Source organism: Castor canadensis, chromosome 14 (genome assembly GCF_047511655.1).
Source record: "Castor canadensis chromosome 14, mCasCan1.hap1v2, whole genome shotgun sequence".
NCBI classification, from domain to species: Eukaryota; Metazoa; Chordata; class Mammalia; order Rodentia; family Castoridae; genus Castor; species Castor canadensis.
The window spans coordinates 88,228,174-88,249,767 of NC_133399.1; the positions used below are offsets into that span (position 1 = coordinate 88,228,174).

Below are 21,594 nucleotides of genomic sequence, written 5' to 3' on the forward strand. Positions count from 1 at the left end.
ACACTTCAGGCTACCTTTGAAGGGTAATTTATGTGTTTTAAGTACAATTCAGCATACTGCAACCTCAGGAGGAGATTGTAAACAATCAGAAACCAGATGGGGTAATTAAAGTATTTCACTTTGACAACAACTAAGGAATACTCATGTTTGTTCTGAAAGACTCGACATTAGTAATAAACCCTATTAGATGTAGTCCACTAAACCCACCTCAAAGGGCTCTGGCTACCAACACGCACACTCTGTTTAAAGCGTTTATTACTCTTCTTCAGCCTCAGGCACTAAAACATTCTGAAATGATACTGATGGTGTGGTTCCAATTGGAGATTTTTTTTAAGACATAAAGTCTGAAAGTATCAGAGCAACCTGGCAATGCAAGTCTTAAAGATAGATTGATGATAAAATGAATCTATAGCCTTATATAGATATTTTACTTTGTATTTAATTGAAAATAATGCTGTTGTCGGATTATTTCCATTTAGTTTAGCACTAAAATGGGAGAAAGTAAAACCTTTCTCCAGTGTATTTAAATTCACCTTGCAGACAAAAGTGAAGGCTGTCTGACAAGAGTGAAGGTCTTTGATTTACCCTTCACCCTTTTGGGTGAATTGCTTCCTTTTTAATTTCATTGGAAATTCCAAAAGGGAAGGGGCTTATCTTTTTTCCCCCGCTCTGTTCTACAGAAAAAGCAAAATGTTAAAATCAGGTCCCCATAATCATCATGAGATGAAGTATTATGGCAATTATCTGGATCATTCAAGGGAAACGAATGTGTTAGAGGTGATTTAGGGAACGTTGTTTTCTTTTTGCTTCAATTACATATAGGATTGCTTCAATTACTTTACCACATTGACATATTTTTTTTTCTGAGTTGTTGTACAGTTATTCTAAGGCCAGAAATATCCCTTTCAAAAAGCATACTTATATCCTTTTATAGGCTATTTATAAACTTAGTTAAATATTTTAAGTACATACAGATACATATATTTAGCTTACAAAGTTGAGCCTTTCTCTAAAGATCACTATTTAGCCTCATCATTATCCAAAATGAATTTTACAATGTTTTTCACATGGCCTCCTCAGATGGTTTCTATCCACTAATTAAAGGAAAGGGCCTTTACTCCATCTAAATTCCTAGCTAGGAACTGAAGGCTCTCCATACCACAATTTCCAGATTAAAGTTGAAAGGTTATAGAATGGAAATTTCTGGACTAAGAAATTATAATGTTCTGTCAGACTAGAACCTACATAGTAAAGAGGAAACAATTAATTGATTCAACATATTTACTTCATCCTTTACTATCTGGCAGTTATTCAAAGCCAAGAAATCAGAATCACCCAATTCAGCTCTGCTTACCAGTAGTTAGTTCCATATTCTCTATTTTTCCAAATTTTTCTTATAGTATATTGTGTGATTTCAATGTAATATAGTATAAGAGCTGTTGCTACGTAGTATGCAGGACCATAGCACAAAACCAAGTTGGGAGAAGAAAAGAATTCCCTTTCTATACAAATAACACGGTTTTCTCATGCAGAAGTTACTAGTTTCTTCTTGAAACTGTTCAGGAATTAGGGGAGGAGGGATAAACGAGAGCAGTGGAGAAGGTGAATTCAAGTATAAAATATTTGATAACTTTTGTAAATGCTACAATGTACCCACACCCAACAGAATAATAATAAATAAATAAAGATTACAGGGTTCTAAACCACAAATGTTCAATAACAGCAGATAATATGGCAATATAAGGAAAACAAACACACCCAAGAATGTTATCACCCTTCTAAGTATTTGCAGATTTTAAAATACTAAACATAAGACCAATATGTGAATATTGTGGACATTTTAGAAAACGTAAAAGATTTTTGAAGAACTTAAAACTCATCTCTATTTTACCATCCAGAGAAAGCCATTGTAAATATCTTAGCACAAGTCTTTTATGTTTATGTTTATGTAATATATATATATATATATATAGATATAGATATTAGGTAAATTGCTTTTTTTCTTTTTTTTTTTTTTTGGCAGCACAGGAATTTGAACTCAGGTGCTCTACCACTGAGTCATGCCTTCAGTCCTTTTTTGCTTTTAGTTATTTTTTCAAAGAAGGTTTCCTATTTTTGCCCAGGCCAGTTTGGACCTCAACCCTCCTATTTATGCCTCCTACATAGCTGGAGTGACAGGCACATGCCACCATGCCTGGCTTATTGATTGAGATGGGGTCTTGTTAACTTTTTGCTCAGATTTCCCTCAGACCTCCTGATCTCTCAAGTAACTGGAATGACAGGTATGAGCTATTATGCCCAGCCATGGTAAATTGTTTTTTTAATGTGTTCTAAAATATGAGACAAAAACAATTCAGGAGCTCTTAAGTCTTTTGTCTAAAATGGGAACAACTAGATATGAATTTATTATTTGCACTTACATCATAGTCTCATAATATTTACACAAATAGTGTTTTCTCCAGCTTCAGACTTCCCCCTAATTATCAGACTCAGATATCCATCTGCCTCTTCAGCATCTTCACTAGGATGTCTAATAGGCATCTCAAACTTCAACCATACAAAACAGAATTCTGATTCTCAACGCCATTCTGCCTGTTTCCCTTCTAGCATTTTCTGTCTCAGAAAACGGTTCCATTTCCCCAGTTAATCAAACTGAGGACTTAGAGGATGATCTTATTATCTCTCTCTGTCTTTTTTTTGGGGTGGAGGAGGGTACTGAGACTTAAACTCTGGGCTTCACCTTGAGCCACTCCACCAGCCCTATTTTTTTTTTTTTTAATGAAGGGTTTTTCCAGATAGGGTCTCTGGAGCTATTTACCTGGACTGGCTTTGAAATGCAAGCCTCCTGATCTCTGTCCCCTGAGGATTACAGGCGTGAGCCACCAGCACCCAGTTTTATTATATCTCTTTCTCTCACATTCCCTGTTCATCAACAATCCTTTTGGCTCTAATTTCAGATTATGCCACAAACCTCTTATCATTTCTATAACTGTCCCAGCCTGGAGAGTCTTGATTTTGTTGGTGGTATTGTTGTTGTTGTTTCTTTCAAATTTTGCTCTCCTAAAATTTTACGTTCTACCTAACAGCAGAGCGACCTCTTTAAACATAAATTAAATCATATTGCTGTCCTTTACTCAACCTTCCAAAGGTTTCCCAATACACTCAAAATGAAATGCAAACTGCTTATTGAAAGGCCTCAAATAATTTGGTTCCTCTCCAACTTCATCTCCTATCATTCCACTCACCCCGTCTCACAAGTCTTCTGACTACTCCTTTCAAATTCTACACTCATTCCTTTTCTCAGGGTTTTATATGGTTTTGTTCTCTGTCCTGGAATCTTTTTCCCCTACAACTTGGAATGGTTCTTCCTCCACTTTATTGTGTGTGTGTCCCCCCAAAAGGCAGAAATTTCTTAGTTGTCTTCATCTATATTTCCAGTTCTTAGGACAATGCCACACAGTAAATAAAAATGATTTTCCCTCCACTCCCATTTATCTGAAACCTACACTGGAATCATACTGATCTACAGTAGAAGGGCTGTTATCTTTACTGCATTCCTTATCTCTCCTCAGTTTACTCCAAAAAAATCATAACATTTGTCAAAAACAAGTGCTGGCCACTAATACAAAAGGAGGCACAAGTGATTATATGGTTCATTCCTCTCACTTCAGCTGCATACTATGTTATAAAACTTCTTTTTTCAAACAACCAAAGGAATCCCAAGAGTTTGCACCTAACTTTCAACCATGTCAAGTTCACAAGTGAGGATTATTCAGTGACAGAGAGAATTGGGAAAATTCATTTGTTGTTGTTTTTAACTGTTTGTAATACAATGCTATTTCACTTTACGGCAATAATATGATATTGCAAAGATGAAGACTTATTCCAAATGATCAAGGGAGAACACACGGATTTGTTCCACTAGTTACCACTAATTCCCAAAAGGGATAATACACACACTCCTCGGGGTTGTTTTTTTCTCTTACTCTTTACTCATTTCTTTTCTCCATATGACAAATATCTATATAGAACTCTCCCTAGCACCCCAAACTTTGAGAATTATTTGAAACAGGCATAGCTTCTATTCAGACCAGATTTGACTGGCGAAGACAGCACTGCATCTTCAACGTTTTATAGAAGGTTCCACTAACAGCATTCTAAGATACAGTCAGGAGCAGAGCCATTCACTACTGGCCAAACAAACAAAAAACATTGAGCACCAGTATTACTAAAACTGATTCTTAACTAACATATTATTCAAGAAGCCATACCAACTTCCCCTGATCATTACAGCTTTATTTGTAGTAGATAAGATATGGAAAAAAACCTAATACCCATCAAAAGAATAATGAATAAGGAATTGTGGTACATATACACAATGGAATACCATTCAGCCTTTTAAAAATAAAGGAAACCTGTCATTTGCAACAAAACAGATGAGCTTGGAAGACACTAAGTTAAGTGAAATAAACCAGGCACAAAAAGACAACTAAATACTGCAGAATCTCACTTACATGTGAAATCTAGCAAAGACAAACTCAAAGAAAGTGGAGGTTAAATGGTGGTTGGTGGGAGTCAGGAGGAAAAAGGACCAGGAAATGCTGGTCAGAGAACTCAAAATTTCAGTTAGACAAGAGATTTATTGCACAATATGCTGACTACAATTAATAATGTATTACGTACTTGAAAATGGCTAAGAGAGTAGTGGTTTTGTGTTCTCACCACAAAATAATGACAAATATATGAGGTAATGCATATGCTAATTAGTATGACAACCAATTCACAATGTATGCCTATTTGAAGATGGCATATTATATTCCATTTATGTGCATATTCACATAACTATATGCAATCTTCATTTGACAACTTTAAATAGTTTTTAAAGTCATAAGGAAAATTTAGTCTTGATGATGACATGAATATCTATCTCAACACAGAATAGAAAATTTTAGTCTCTGGAAAGCTCAATATTTTATTTTGAAACATGGAGGCTTAACTTAATTCTTTGGTTCTTTAATGTTCATATTCTTCACGGAAATGTGAGAAATTGTCGCCCACAGAGCTCTCAATGAACACTGGTCTTTGTCCATTGCAGCCATGTCATTCATTACTAAGCAGTTTCCTATCTCTCATCACAGCCCTTCAGGGATGGCAAATGTCCATCTTCTCTCTGGAAAGGCATTTTCTTGTGCCAATTTAGCAGTAAAGTCTTAAGAAGCTTGCTGGTTAGTTAAAAGACATTTAAGCAATCACTACATCTGGGTAGCTCTGTGCTAGTTCAGTAGCAAAGGCAGTGGGTGTTGTTGTTTCCTCTGTATATTCTCTGAACCCAAGAGCTCTTCCCCCAAGCTCACTAATGAGTGACAGTTTTCTCATCCACCCACAACTAGCAGCTGCTGTCTATTTTTTTTTTTATGTAAGCCCCACTTCTTTTGATTTACATATGCATGGAAGTCTACAAAGCCATGGCGCTTCTAATCGTTTTAACCAAACTCACTAGGAAGTGGACTTTTCACATTATTTTTAGGTGCCAATCTGACTTCTCCTAGTTAGAAAATAACCTAGTTTTAAGATAAAGGTGATCAGTCAGGATAAGTGCTTAGTGCTTAGTAACTTTAAATGTTTCTTTGTTTCTTCAAGTATATTTCTCTTTCACTATGAGGGTTTTTTTGTTTTTGTTTTTGTTTTTTCCTTTGTGGTACTAGGGCTTGAGCTCAGGGTCTTCACCCTGAGCCACTCCACCAACCCTATTTTTGTGAAGGGTTTTTTTGAGATAAGTTCTCACAGAGCCATTTGCCCAGGCTGGCTTTAACCTCAATCCTTCTGATCTCTGCCTCCTGAGTAAGTAGGATAGCAGGGGTGAGCCACAAGTGTCCGGCCACTGTGAATTTTAAGGGAAAGAGAATATTGCTATCTAGGTGTTCTGAAATCAGAAATACTTTTACTTTGTTTCCTCTCACGTTATCAACTTTCAATTTTATAGTAAAATTTGGGAGAAGGTATATTTTCTTAATATTAATATCATTGTAATTATAAATAAAATAACTTTCATAATAATAAAAGATTCACTGATAGCTTGTAGCAAAGATGTTTCATCAAAGGACAGAAAATAAAAGGTGGCATCTTTTTTATCCTCAGAAGCTAACAGTGAGGTTGGTTATGACATCATTCCCAAAAGTAGTCTCATTGTTCAGTAATTCTCTTTATGAAAGTGGTCGTTCTCTCACTGTTTTGGTGTTCTTCCCTCCCAACACTATTACCACGGTAACCTAGACTGCACAAGATTTGAGATTACCTGACATCTATGTCTGGGGCACATGTTCATGTGACAAGTGCCTGTGGATATAAAATGCAGCACGTGCCTCTTTCTAGATGCATCAGTTCTACTTTATGATTGGGGAAGTGTGTAGTTTTTTGGTAGTATTGGGGATTTAACTCAGGACTCAAGGTTTTGTTCTTGCTAGTCAAGTGCTCAGCCACTTGAGCCACACCTCCAATGCTTTTGATTTTAGCTTGTTTTTCAGATAGGGTCTTGCACTTCTGCCCAAATGAACCTCACACTGTGATCCTCCTACCTCCTTCTCTCAAGCACGTAGGATCATAGGCCTGCACCACCATACCCAGCTTGTTTTTGAGATAGGGTTTGGCTAACTTTTTACAGAGCTGGTCTGGAACGATGATTCTCCTATTTCCACTTCCCAAGTATATGGGATTATGGGGGAAAATATGTAATTTTTAATTAACTGAAAACATTTCAAATATTTATATAGTGGGGTAGAATGAGTGTTTTATGAATGGAGTATAAAATTCATTTAAACTTTAAGATAAAACACCAGTCTCCTAGAATATCACAATTTTTGCAAGACATTTAACTCAAAATCTATGGTTCAATTAATTTTTCTCTTGGTAGATTTTTCTTTTTCTCTATACCCACCCATACAATCTCCACATTCATTCAGGTATGGAGGGCATTCTATGCTCATCACCAGAGGTGGGGGGTTATCACAGAGCTGAAAACAGAAACAAAGGTGCCTCTGTGCCTCTGGTCTATAAGAGTTGACACCCTAGGAGAACAAAAAGAACTTGGGACATAGACAAATATTCAAGGAGAATTCTCACAGCAAAAAACTATGTACATATTTATGTAAATTGAAAAATGGTCAGGGGTTAAGGGGGAGAAATGACCCAAACGTTGTATGCACATATGAATAAACAAAAAAAAAAGAAAGGAAAAATGAGACCTGTTGCAACTATTCTAGGAATGGGGGGAGGGGAATAAAGGAGAATGATGAAGGGAGTGAGTTCAACTGATATATTGCAAGAACTTTGGTAAATTTCACAATGTACCCTCAGTACAACAACAATAAAAACAAATTTTAAAAGTAAATAAATAAAGGAGTAGTGTTTCTTCTTGAAATCAGGTTTAATAAATAAATAAAGAAAAGCAAACAAACAAGTTTTTTTTTTAAAAAAAAAAACAGTCTGGCCTAACAGAAGAAAAGTAGTCACATAGGTAAGGGGGCTAAGGATATGACTCAAATGGTACACTTGCCTCATAAGCGTGAAGCCCTGAGTTCAAAGTCTAGTACTGCCAATAAATAAACAAATAAATAAATAAAAAGGCACACAGTAGGAACTGAGGTTGTCTCAGCAACAACCTAAAATCTATGCCAGTGGCTACAATACTCTCACCTCCTCATATGCCAGTACTAAATAAATCCTGGGAACTCAGATGCAACTCTTGGTAAATTTACTAAATTCAATTTACTAAAATTAAATTTTCCTCACTCTGATAGGAAGGTATGGGAGATAGCAATTAAAATGTATTTGCATTACAGGAAAATAAAGTTATTATCTTTGTCTCCCTAAGTGTAAGGATTGATATTAATACCAATATTTCCACTGATTAAACTTTTAAAAGTATAACAAGTACCAAAGAGTATTTCTTTGATATGTGCTTGGGAGTATGTAGTGTATAGCTAGGGTTAAGGTGAACAGAATTCCTGCCCCCAAAGAACTGATGGCATATTTAAAACACTTGGGCATATACATCAAAATTTTTTAAATAAATAGGGACTAGCTAGCCAACAGAATGTTGCAGGGTAGGGAGCATTTCTAGATGTGGCATAAAAACGGATTCTAGGAAAAAGGGGGGATAGCAGTTCCATGATTAGTAAATAGAGCTTTGTCCTGGTCTATCCTTACTACTAACAAAATACCCTAGACAGGGTAATTTGTAAACAACAGAAATTCATTTCTTACATCTCTAAAAGACTGGAAGTCCAAGACCAAGGGAGTAGTAGATTCAGGATCTGATGAGAACCCACTCCTCCTACACAGTACCTTGTAAAGCGTAAACAATTTCCTTTACTCTTATTCTATAAGGGCTCTAATCCCATTCATGAGGGATCCACCCTTATGACTTAATTACCTATCTAAGATCCCACCTCTTAATTTATCACTTAGGGATTAAGTTCTAACATATGAGTTTTGGAAGGACAAAAAACATTTTTTTTTCCAAAATGTAAGCTTCTTAGTCAGGCACCAGTGGTTCATGCCTATAATCCTAGCTACTTGGTAGACCAAGACCTGGAGGATCGCTGTTCAAAACCAACCTGGGCAAAAAAATCACAACCAAAAGTTGGGCATGGTGGTACATATTTGTCATCTCAGATATGCGAGAAGCACACATAGGAAGACTGCAGTCCAGACCCAACTGGGCAAAAAGCAAGACCCTATGTCAAAAATAACCAATGCAAAAAGAGGTGGTAAAGTGGGTTACTAGCAAGCGTGAGTTACTGGATTTAAACTCCAACCTCTGGAGTAACTGGATGGAAGTACTGGACCTCCACAGACCACAGTTGGGAAAAATCACTGATTTTGCCCATCTAACTCATTTCCTGTGTGAGGAAACTGAGGCATAGACATGTGAGGTGATTTATCAAGGTCATTCATCCCTGACTCTATCATATACTGGCCCTATGCTTAGTTCTTACTGGTATCTAGCATTAACTCTCTTGCTTTTCTTATTAAAAGATTGGGCATTTCCTTGTCAAGGCAAAATACAAAAAATACTGAGTATTTTGGAAAAAGAAGTACAAAACCCAGTCACCCTTAGCTACTTAAATGAAAAGAGGACTGGCATGAAAATGTATAAATGAAAACTGCCAACACCCTAACTTCAAGTTAAGCCTTAGGCTCCAAGAGCACCTCAACCTGCTTCTTAAAGAATTGCGAGTAAAACCACAAACTACCATTCTATTTGCCAGGCTGATGGTGGCAGCAGTACAAGCAATAAAATAGTCAAAGAGAAGCAAAGGAAAGGAGAATTAATTTGAAAATCCAACAGCCTGGTTCTAGATAATTGGGAGTTGACCATAAACACCTGAGCTGTCAGATGGCAACTGTGGCCCTTGGATAAAATATTTTATTGGCAAATGGTTCCATTCTAGGAAAATTATATCTGCTTGCAACAACTTGAAGTTTGCTTCCCAAAATGATTTTCTGCCTAGTGGAAGAATGTGAATTGTGATAAGGCACAGCAGAGAACACAATCTCTGCTTGGCACAAGACTGTACACGTGGCACTGGATACATACTTTTAGAAGTTTGTTTTTGTTATTCTGTGAGCAGCTTCCTGCTCCATCTCCTGCCACAAGAATGAAATTCCATAGTACACTTCTTTTCCTTCATTAAACTAAAACTGCTGTTTAAGGGCAATCACATATTTAAGTATGTTTATAATATTGAACAGTGAACACTTGACATTCACAAAAGTCATGTTTCTAACATCTTCTCTAATGCTCAAATTGTGGGTATTATTTGATGGTAAAAGCAAATTTAGATCTAGCTTGCAAGCATGTTTTGTTGGGCCTTCAGATAGCTGACATTAGGGAAAGGATCATGCAAAAATCTAGATTGATAGATTTTCTTGAAAACTAGAAGATATGGCCCAACAGCTCCACATTCCTGCCTGATACCATCAACTACAGGTCTGTAAATCACTGTTAAATGGGCACAAGCCACCAGTTCACTACAGTCTCCACCTGAATCACTCTGTTCATTTGCAATTGCTTCCCTGAAACAGTTAGGTGTTCAAGTTTATGACCCAACATGAGAACGTATAATTATTCACTTAATAAGTACAAAAGTTATAAAAAGCAAGCAAAGATGGTTTGAATTGTTGACACTGGCCTTTAAGTAGATTCACTTACAATGACAGACTGCAAATTTATTCATACACCATGGCTTCACAACAGGAAATCTAAAATTGCATTTCAGAGAAATTATTTACAAATTATTTAATATGGGTTGCTCTCTTTTTCCACAACTGCACATTTTACATTTATGAGTGAATGGTGAGAATCTTCTCTGTATACTATGAAGTCTTCTTGAAGATAGAGGGATGCAGGTTTTAAAAGATTGATTTCAGAAATGTATCTAAGGGAAGTAGAAAATTTCATAGAACTCTGTGAGAAGTATCACGTTCCACAGCATTACCTAAATATTTCTCAGAAATGAAATTATCCTATTCAATCAGAAACTGAGGCAATCTGTGTTTACACAAGATTTGCAGGTAATTCTGAAGCACACAAAGTTTGAGAAAGCTTCATCCAGAGCTTTTCCCTGAATGGACCTAGGACAGAGCATGGAGTATTCAGAGTCCCCAAGCCACAGACTCTCACATCAAGCCTCCTCATCCAGGGTTGCCATCTTATGTGTTCCCAACCTGTCCCCAGAAGCACAAGCAGGGTGAGCATTACCCAATTCTTCTTAGCCGTCCTCAGTACTCAGAAATGGGCCAAAGAGTTGTTCCACCCTGTGCACATCTACTTCACAGCCAGCAGCCATCTGAATGAGAGCCATGGGGCTGCCAAAGAAGTTTGTATCACAAGTGCCCAAGTAGAAAGGCACAAAGCTGAAGCACCCATCAGGGACAGGGACCGAGAAGTCCTGGACCATAACCAGTTGGCATTGCCAGAGCCCCTGCCCTGTGGTTCTTTACCCACCTTCTCCAGTCTCCATTCCTAATGAGTGCTTGAAATGACTACCTGAAAATTTTGGTCAACACTTGTAGATGAAAAAACTTTCTATTTTTAAATATTTCTCATTGATTAGAAATTTAATTCAAAATAATAGTAGAAATAATTTGTTATCGCCCAATCAAAAGTATGAGTTGAAATGATATTTTAAAGTATCTAATAATTTTCCTTTCTTTATATGGGAAATTTCTTATGCTTATGTGTACACAAGCATATTATTGTAATAATTTCAAATCAAATGGAACATTTCCATATCAAGTATTCCAAACTAATTAGGCTCTAACTTTGGTAACATTCACGCATTGTTAGATACTCCTCATGCAGATAACAAAACTAAATGGACCATCATCCATTAATAGGCACAAGAATTCAGCCTAGGTAAAGACTTAAGATCAAGCTTTAACCTTTTATCACCAAAAAGTCAATATAAATTTAGGCCTTCTTGCATTAACTCAAATATGCCCTGGGCCTAACATTTTTATTTCATATTGTTTTAACTGGGCTATGATTCTTTTATAATTTTTGCACATATTAGATAATTATCTCATAATATAAGCTCTTAACACATTGGGTTTGTTTTGTTTATATTTCTGCTGTAGTAGCTTAATTATAAATTTTTTCTTAATTGTAACTCGAGAATCAGAGTAATAGATGTAACAAGAGAAGAAAATACTAAATTCAATGGTTTATTTAATATTGTTGAAAATGCAACATCAGTCTCAAACATCAACAGCCTCTACTCTGAGCATATAATCATGACAACCACAGTCTAAAGGTATGTTTGATTATTTCAAAAAGTCAGATAACTTCTTTTATGATACCATATTATTTCCTTCATGGTTATACAATTGTGCTATCCGGAGAAATTTTAAAGTATGCTCTCTTTTCATTATTAGTTAGAACACAATAGTTTCAAAAAGGATGAATAAACTAATAAAGGTTAACAGTGTTTCTAAATTAGTTTTTCTTGAAATACCTAGTCAACAGTATTTTTTAAACCATTGTAACTAAAGAGCTCATCCAACAAAGCTTGTATACATTGCTGATCACTATTTTATAAAAGGTGTCATTGGGCTGCCACATCTTAATTCAGAAATTTCTAGAAGCAATTTTTCACTGGCACTTGCTCAGGGAAACCTTTCTCCTTTATTCTTTTCCCTTTCCTGCTCCCCTTAACCTTCTATACTCTGGAAACTTTTTCAGGATACAGCAACATGGATTTGTCATTCCTTCAAGGGATTCAAATTTGTGCATTAAATAGGATGTTTATATTTTAAGAGAATTCTAAGAAATAAAAACTTCTCAATATTCAAAGAAATGATTATTTAGTGCTGGAATTTCAAGCACTGTCAAGCAGTTTAGAGACCTTTGGAAGCAAGACGCTCCTCCTATCAGACCATGTACATGATTCCTACTAATTAAGTCAACCCTGCATTTCAAACTACTTGGAATATATTTCAAGACCACTTGGAATATATTTCAAGACCACACAGCACAAATGACACAATGAAAGATAAGGCACAGGCTGTCTCAAAGGAAGGTTTGCCTTCCTTCCCTTCCTTCAAACGATAGAATTCTCACCCTTGTGAGATCAATGTATTCGCAATGGCTGGACCAGACCGTCCAATCAATATGTGATCTGTAGTTGTGTCTCTCAACCCTCATCTCTTTACACAATCATACAGAAGAACATGCTGTGCCCAAAGTGACTTTCTACATAAACCCATCTGTGTGTTCACATGTTTATTTTCTTTGTGACTTAACATACACTTCTTAATATCTCTGTGCCTCAGTGTCCAAATCTGTTTTTGGGTGATGAGAATAGTACCTACCACCTAGACCTGGCAAGAGGATTGAATTAATGCCAGTTAACAGCCCGCAGATTTTATCTGTGTTTGTTGTTATTAATCACTTCCTATGTCTACCGCCGTCTTCCTGCCAACTGAACTTCCTAAGAAAGAAAAATCTTGAGGTCTCGATGGGTGAGATCACACTGGGCCTCCTGTCAGAGTCCCCAGCAGCCACTTGACAGCTTTTCTGCCAGTCTCCAATACTTACTCTACCATGGATGTCACCATCACTGCCAGCATAATGGCTGCCATGTTGAGGGATTTCTCCCAGAGTGTCAATGACTTGACTCCTTTACTGCTTTGAAAAGATAAGGAAAGCTGGGGAAGTAGCTCAGTGAGTACTTGCCCCATATGCCCCAGGCTCTGGGTTCAATCCCCAGCATCTCAAAAAAAAGAAAAGAAAGGAAAGGAAAAGGGAAGGGGAAAGAAGAGGAAAGGAAAGGAAAGGGGAAAGGAGAAGAAAAAGGAAAGGAGAGGAAAAGGGAAAGGAAAAGAAAAGAAAACAAAACTATACCAGTACAACTCAGGACACACACCTGGATTCCATTACCTCTATATTCACTTCTCTCCAGTGCAAGGAGCCAAGGAAACCCAGAATTTCTGAGTCACCACTGTTCCTCCTTATGATAGACTGTGGTGAGATGCTTTCACCAGAAGCAGGGGCCTGGAGTGAGGCACTGAGGTCAGCCCAGGAGCCATGGGGAGCACTTACCCTCCCTGTCTGGAAGGGTACCAAGTACAATGCCACATATGTGGAGCTATGGTCCTATATCACCTTTTCAATTTCCAAATACATGTTCATGCCCTAAACCCCAACTTAGACTCAATCTTACAAACTTTTAGCTGGGGCAAAATCTTCTTGGCACCATTATCAATCCAACACCAATTAAAAATCTCTGCTTGCCTGAGCAGATCTGGATTCCAGGCCTGGCAACCAATTCAATGTGCAGTGGTACAGTTCAGTTTGAAATCAATTTGAAGATGTGCTGAGAAGATGTACCTTTTTATTATGGCTTACCTTAGCTAACATTAAAAATAAATTTACTTGGTCTGGAACATACTGGGAAGAAATGTACAATCTGGCCTCATGTTTTCTCCCCTTCAAACTTGGCTTCAAGCTTTTCCTTCTTCAAATATGCACATACTCTCTGGCCCCTGAGCCTTTGCAAGTGTTCTTCCCTCTGAGAATCTCTTCAATTTTCAACCCACCCATGCCTTTAGCTTGTCTCTGTCATCCATTGGGTTTCAGGTTAAGTGCCACCCACATCGCCACTCCTAAGGTCTTCTGAGGCTCCATAAAGTAGCTCAAATCGTGCTTGTGTCTGTTCCCATGGTATCTTGGACCTCCACTGATGTCAGCCCTTGTCACCCTCTATTATATGTCTCTATTTCATGCCTGAAGGCTGCATGTCTCCCACTGCATGCAAGCAGTAGGCACTTGAAAATGTCCTTGAATAAATGAGTAACCAAATGAATGACAAAGCACTTTTGAGTTCACCTTTGCTTAAAACACACACACATATATACATGCAAAAATATAATAATAGAAAGTAAATTATTTCAGGATGAACTTCACTGTACATATAAACCTATACATTGCTCACTTGGTATCTGTCACTGAGAACTAGAAAGCCCTGTAATGATATAGAAACATATTTCCATTATCTAATGAGATCAGTCACTAGGCTGATGGATATTACAAATTATCCCATAACTACAAACCAGTTTTTTTTTTTTTTCAAACAGAGGCTTTGCCTGTAGAATGCAGTATAGAAAAATGACGGGTAGGTAAAGTTGCTCTCCAGATTGGAGAGGGTAACTTTATTTTTGTTGTTGTTTACTTATTTATTCTTTTTTATTTTATATGTTTGGTTTGGATTGGTTTGGGGACAAGGTCTCACTATGTAGCCCACGCTGGTCTCAAACTTGTGGTCTTCCTGCCTTAGCCTCCCAAGTGCTGGAATTAGAGGTGGGCACCATGCCCTCTTAGAGTAGGTCACTTAATTTACAAAGAAGAATTTCTCAGGATCAGATCCTTTTCAAACATCCCATTAGTCACAGAAAATGGCACATACAATACATTTCACTGGGGAAAAATGTAAAAGTATGAGTGAAGCTTTATCAGAACAATATATGTGCTCAGGAACCTTTACCCAGGAAAAGAACCTGTCTACTCCTCAGCTTCCTATTGATAATATTGCAAGGCAAATGATAAGAATTCTTTCTAATATATATATATATTATATATATGCTGTATATTATGTATAACATATGTTATATATATTTATATATAGAGAAATATATAACATATATATTATATATATGCGTATATATAATATATATATATTATATATATATATATATATATATAATCCTTGAAGAACTGTGAAACACCAACCAGATGAACAACCCAAAATAAATTTAACAACAAGCACTAATCTGCAAAGAAAGTCCTTTGTAATATTTTCCAGGGCATTTCACTTTTAAAATTGCATACAGGAAAATATTATATGGAGGAAATGTCACTTTATGAGCCTCTAGATGAGGCCCTTTTTATTTTAACGAATGCGGTATATGAGGAAATATTCTATACCACAAAGTTTCACTGAACAATATTGTTGGAATAAGCTCCCATCACTTCAGACTTTCCACTTTAATCTTGTGAGAAATAAATTACTAAGTACCTTTGGCAAGACCTTCAAGGTTTAGTTCCTTCCCAATATGGACTTTAACTCACAAGGCTCAGCTAAGTTCACATTTGTGGCGTTCTTCAGGTTAATTAAAGGCAAAAACATTGACAAAATATCACCTGAATGGCTGAGGTCATTTCCACTCATTATGCATAAGCACTGAGCAACTGGACATGTGTGAATTTGCTGAATTTTAAACTAGTCCCATTTAAAAACCACCTGGATTGGTTCAACAAGTAATATGAGGCTGAGAAAAATATGAATTAATGAAGAACACATTTTGGTGATAGGCCTATAAACAATGATCGTTTATTTCTATACTTAGAGTTGGCTCTTGCAGATTGAATAGTGCTAACATAGCAAGCAAAGATTTCAAAAGTCTTTTTATGTGAAATATGGCTAGTTCCTGCCTTCTCTGCTATGCTAATGAAGACCAGGGAGAATGTTAGCTGTCTTTTAACTTTTTGGTTACAACATTGGTCACATGCTGAGAGAGTTCCCATGGAATATCACCACAGTACTGAAAAGCACAAGTTCACACGATTTATCACATATTAAAAAATGATTTGGCTTCCCACACTCGAGATAATAGGCCTTTGTTATTTTTAACAATTTTGGCATATGGGCTATGTAATGATGACTTAACTATACTAGCATAGCCTCTGTTACAATCAATTTCTCAATGTAATAGGTCTGAATTCAGGTAGACTGCTGATTCTCCTAGGTGGTAGACATTTCTCCTCCGAGGAAGCAGTAGAAAAAAAGCCAAAAGCAAATTTCTTTGGATTTTCAACAGGGGAGAAGTCTACTTACATGGTTCATTCTAAAGCAAAAGCTGTTTTCCAGTCAAGGAAACAAAATGTATCAAATTAGGAAGAAAGTACTCAGCCAAGTACGGAGTACAGAGCAGAATCCCCACTTCCTAGAATAAGTAATCATGCGGTATTTGAAATGCAGCATTCGGAAAGAAAGACAAATAGGACACCAGCATATCACTTCCCCTCTTGTCAGAATGCATTCACAGTTTATCTCACCTCATGCGCCTTATGATAATTCATGGAGAAGGGAGGCTAGCTCCTAGCGCAGAGACTGGAAGCAAGAATACTTTGGAGGCACTGGTGCAAACTGTGAAATCTTTAATAAGCTCTTTTCTCCTACCTTAAGTATATCTTCCCAGCTTCAAAACTGAAAAACACTTGAAAAGCTATGGTTTGTCAAACAATGTATATACTCATGTAAGTAAATGTAAAAACAATAAAACAAAAGGAGAAAAAATTTCTCCAATTAATCCACCAAAAAAAATATAAAAGAAAACAGAGTTCACCTTTTATTGTGCATGTCTGGGTGTCCTAATGATAAGCTGACAATGTGTGAGAACTAAAACGCAGAAAGAAATAATATAATTAGTTTAAAAATTACATGTTTGTTTCATAAACTTTCTGTAAAATGACTATTTATTCTGTTATAGCCCAGGTTTTGATAAAGTTATATTTTATTCATGGGCAAATCAGATATCCTTTCTTGAGCCCTCTAATAGCTTTTTTTCATTATAATTTAGAGAAATATCACTGAGGCAGTAGCAATTGTTGATATCATTTTAAAATTGTGAAGAACATTCGAAAGAAATATTTAGATTCCAAAATACAGTGTAAAATTTACAAGTTATGTTGAAATATAGTAATAAGTTATCATCAAAGTACTATGAAACAGTTCAAGTACAAGATATAAATCTGTATCACTTTTATGGATTTTCAAAGTATCTTAAAGTAGTACCTATAGTCATACAGTATCTCTTAGGTACTTTTAAGTTTTCAGGATTGGATGTTATAAAGAGAACCAAGGTTAACAGTGACTGTTCTATTGACACCATAATTTATTTTCTAATGACAGATAATAGTCTATACTACTTTCTGCATAATTGAGAAAATGTTTTAATTTGTTGTTATAATTCCCTTCTATTTTAATGAAATGTCATATTTGTTACACATGCAGTTTCTTACAACTTAGAAAAAATTCTAAAGTAGTTTTATTTATTTTAATATCTTTAAAAATGAAGTAGCCAAGCACTTCTTTTGCTAAGACTATTAGTAGCAAGCAATGTAGATTATACAAATTAAAAATTAAATTCATATTTAATTTTCTGCTGAAATGATTTCATTTTTATTTTAGAATCTCTCAGCATGACTTTTTAAATCCTTAAGGTGAATAATAACATTTGCTTTTTTTTTTTTTTGCAGTAATAGGGATTGAACCCAGGGCCTTATGCATGTTAGGTAAATGCTCTACCACTTGAGCCATGACCCCAGCCCTTCAGTTTGTATTTTGTTTTTAAGGTAGGGTCTCACTAACTTAGAAGGGTTGGCCTTGAACTCATTACCCTCCTGCCTCTTCCTCCTGAATAGCTGGGATTACAGAGGTACACCACCACACCAGGCCTAATACTTACTTTTTAAATGTATTTTTTTCTCCCACTTTCATATCCAATAAATGGATAATTAAATTGAATTCTCTAGACAAGAAAGAAGTCATATTTGTTGTTATTTTTAAATCATAATTCACCCATCCTATTAACAAATTTGGATATCATTTATACTAAACCCAAAAGTTTTCCTTTTTTCTGTAAGTATGTGCTACAATAATTCTCATTGTATGTTACTGAATATTGAACATAATATCTTTCAATATTCTTTGTAGGACCTTGTAATAATACTTTCTATTTTGTTCTATTCTTACTTCTTTGCTGAAAAATATCAGTTATTTGTCACTTGTTCAGGTTTCTTTTCAGTCCTGGTATTTGCTAATTTTTTGTGCACATGCCAGTTTTTGTTCTTTTAATCAAGAATCTGTTTCCAGTTACAAATCTCTTCATTTTCCAAAACCAATCATGGATATTGGTTGAGAAATATATAACAATAGTAACAAGATACTTTGTCTTTGAACTTAGAATGTCATAGCTTCTTTCACAATTTGAAAGAATTTGGGTTTAAAATGAAATATAAATTTCCTGCCATGCTTGCCCAAAGGAAAATTATAACCATTGATTTGAATCAGATCACGCTTTGCTAAAAGCAGCTTCACTCATATCAGGGTATGACAGCCATTTTTCCAGAATCGTCATCCAATAAACAGAGGAAAGTTCCAGGGGTTTTGACTTTCTTGTCCAATTTTCACATTTTATGAATATAGTTTTCTTCAACTTCTAGTAAGCAGGCCAAAGTTATATTTGCTGTCTCTGAATTATGAATTTGATATGAATAATTTTCTCTTTCAGTTTCCCTGTTTTAATCAGTGGTTACAGCTTTATTTAGCGAAAAATTTGACATTGCAGATTTTATCTGGCCAGTGGTAGCTGTGAATTTGATGAGAATAATTGCTCATTTTCATTAAATCTTTAAATGAAGAATTTGTAATGTCCTGCTTACAAGTTTCATGTGGATTGTGTTCTATAAAAGTCTGCTCAGTTTCCCAGTTTTCAGTTATTTCAATTTGAAGAATTAATTTGAATATTACTCTTTACTTTTTAACTTTTATTCCTTTTTAAATTTCACTTCTATATTTTGTAGTTTTGCTATGACTTCAAATTGAACACATTCTTGATGCTCTAAAGCAGGGTGAGTAAATTTTATCTGTACAAGGCTAATAATTACTTTTGCTTTTGAGGGCCACATAGTGATTGCGGCAAATTAGTAAACTCTGATGTTGTGACATGAAAACAGCTATAGACAAATCACAAAAATATGAGCAGACTTGTATCCTGATAAAATAACTTACAAAAATAGATAGTGGGGTTCAAGTGTGGCGGTGCACATCTGTAATTTCAGCTACTCAGGAGATAGAAGTAAGAGGATCATGGCAGAGACCAGACAGGGCAATACCCTAACTGGAAGGGGGACAAAAAAAAGGGAAAGAATTGAGCTCTGAGCTCTGAGCTCTGCACTGAATGCGAAGAACTGAGGTACTCAGGCATTCTGCCTGCCAATCTTGGTGCTCACTCTGTGGGAGGAAGGACTCTGGGTCCTTGCTCAGAGCTCTCAGCCCTACCTGGCAGGTGACTACTGCCAAGAGGCTGCAAAGCAAATACCTGCAGCCAGCAGTCAGCTCCTGGAGCCTGAGAACTCCTCCAACCACAGGCTAGGTGCTATATTTCCATAGTGTACTCAGGGGATGGAACTCCTCATCACTATGAAGGGCTGGGCCACTGACCATGGTGCCCGTCACTGCTGAGCTCCCAATGCTTAAACTTCCCAACAGGTCCATCACTCTCTCTCTCTCCACAACCCTCTCATTGCCATCTCCCTCCCAGACATTGTGGGCAGGTGTCCCAAGACTCCCTAAGCTGCAATTGTTCCTTGTTTTCAAGTCATCAGAATATCTCAGTCTCAAATGGAAGGCCCCCTCTCAAGATGCAATAGCTCTCTAAGATATGGGGAGTGTCTTTCTTATCTAATGATAGCTTGTCATGTAGGAGGTCACTGTGGCACCAAATCCCCACACTGGGTTTAAGGCTTGCAGAACATGGTGGTGGCTTCAGCTCCAACTCCCAGCTCTAGTTTGGAGCTTCAGGCAGTCCCCTATTTTACTGTGCTGTCAGTTTCTCTATGCTTTCCAGTGGTCTGTCACCCTTTCGTGATTCCTGATGCTTTTCTTCTCTTTCTCTCTTTCAAGTATAGTCTCTCCTCTGCTATACCAACTCCTCTCATTCACAAAGTCAAAGCTTCCACTCTACCATCTTGCCCCACCTCCTCTATAGGTTGTACTTTTAAAACACGTTTAGCATTCATATCTAGATACCAATACCTTATATAGATCAATATTAAATTCATTTGGGCAAAGATGGAGGTTCAAATTTCAGCCAGGCACCAGTGCCTCATACCTGTAGCACTAGCTGCTCAGGAAGCAGAGATCAGGAGGATTGCAGTTTGAAGCCAGCCCAACCAAATAGTTGGTGAGACACTATTTTGAAAAACCCTATCACAAAAAATTGGACTGGTTGAGTGGCTCAAGGTGAAGGCTCTGAGTTGAAGCCGCAGTACTGCAAAAAAAAAAAAAATTCATTGTGTGATAACTTGGGTACTGATACCCAATCTTGGTACTGATACCAAGATTAAGGAAACAATAACGATATGTTGAAAGAATGGGTGCATGAATTTACTTATTTTTATATTTATTTTTCATAAAACTTATAGGCATAGAAAATTTGTAGTAGCCATTTCGTAGTTGAATAAACCAAGAACAAAGCTATCAATTATGGCTTAGAATAGTGTTTCATATTTATTGATTATATATTATGTAACAATTATTTTAATATACTGGTCTTAGTTATTTGATTTTATATGTCAAAATTATTAATCCCAGAAATATTAGCCTTTTTACATGTAGAATCAAGCATCCTTGGAAAGACTTCATTCTGTCAGTCATTCCTTTTCAAGCCCAAAACACCTTGCTGTTCAGAGGAAAAGGAGAACGTGAATGCTGATTGAGAGATGTGGAACATATTAAAGCTGTGACTCATTGAGAATTCTGCATCCAGTGCCTACCATCTTGAAGGTGCCAACAGTAGAGGCACCAGTGACTGTGGAGAAGGCAGTAGGCACAGCAGTGGTGCCATGGGAGGTATCCTGAACTGGGAGCACCAGAAGTCATTCTAATGCCGTGTATTGAGCCTATTTTTGATACTTATATGATTCTCTTATCACTAGCAAGAAAACTAATAATGTAATTGCCCTAAATATCTGGTGAGCTCTTCATTTCCTTTCTAGAACTAAGAAAAATATAAACTCATTTAAGAATAAATTGTTCCACTCTGTTGTCAATAGTAAAAACATAGTTTAAAAGTAAAGAATTTCAAGTAGGATACAGCTAAAACATCAAATATTTATAAAAAGAATTGTCAGAAAAAATATGATAGAAAAGAGGAGTTGCTTTGTGGTACTAGAGTGGACAGCAGATGGATGGAAAATTATCACTCATTGGGACCTGAGACATTAAGAAAAGACAGCCTCCAAATCGCTAT

General features: G+C 36.4%; 1 long non-coding RNA gene across 2 annotated transcripts in view; it reads left to right on the plus strand.

Moving 5' to 3' along the window:
• LOC141416454 (uncharacterized) overlaps positions 1–21,594 on the plus strand; it is a 34,207-nt gene that overhangs the window by 913 nt on the left and 11,700 nt on the right. The gene's annotated exons all lie outside the window — the stretch shown is intronic.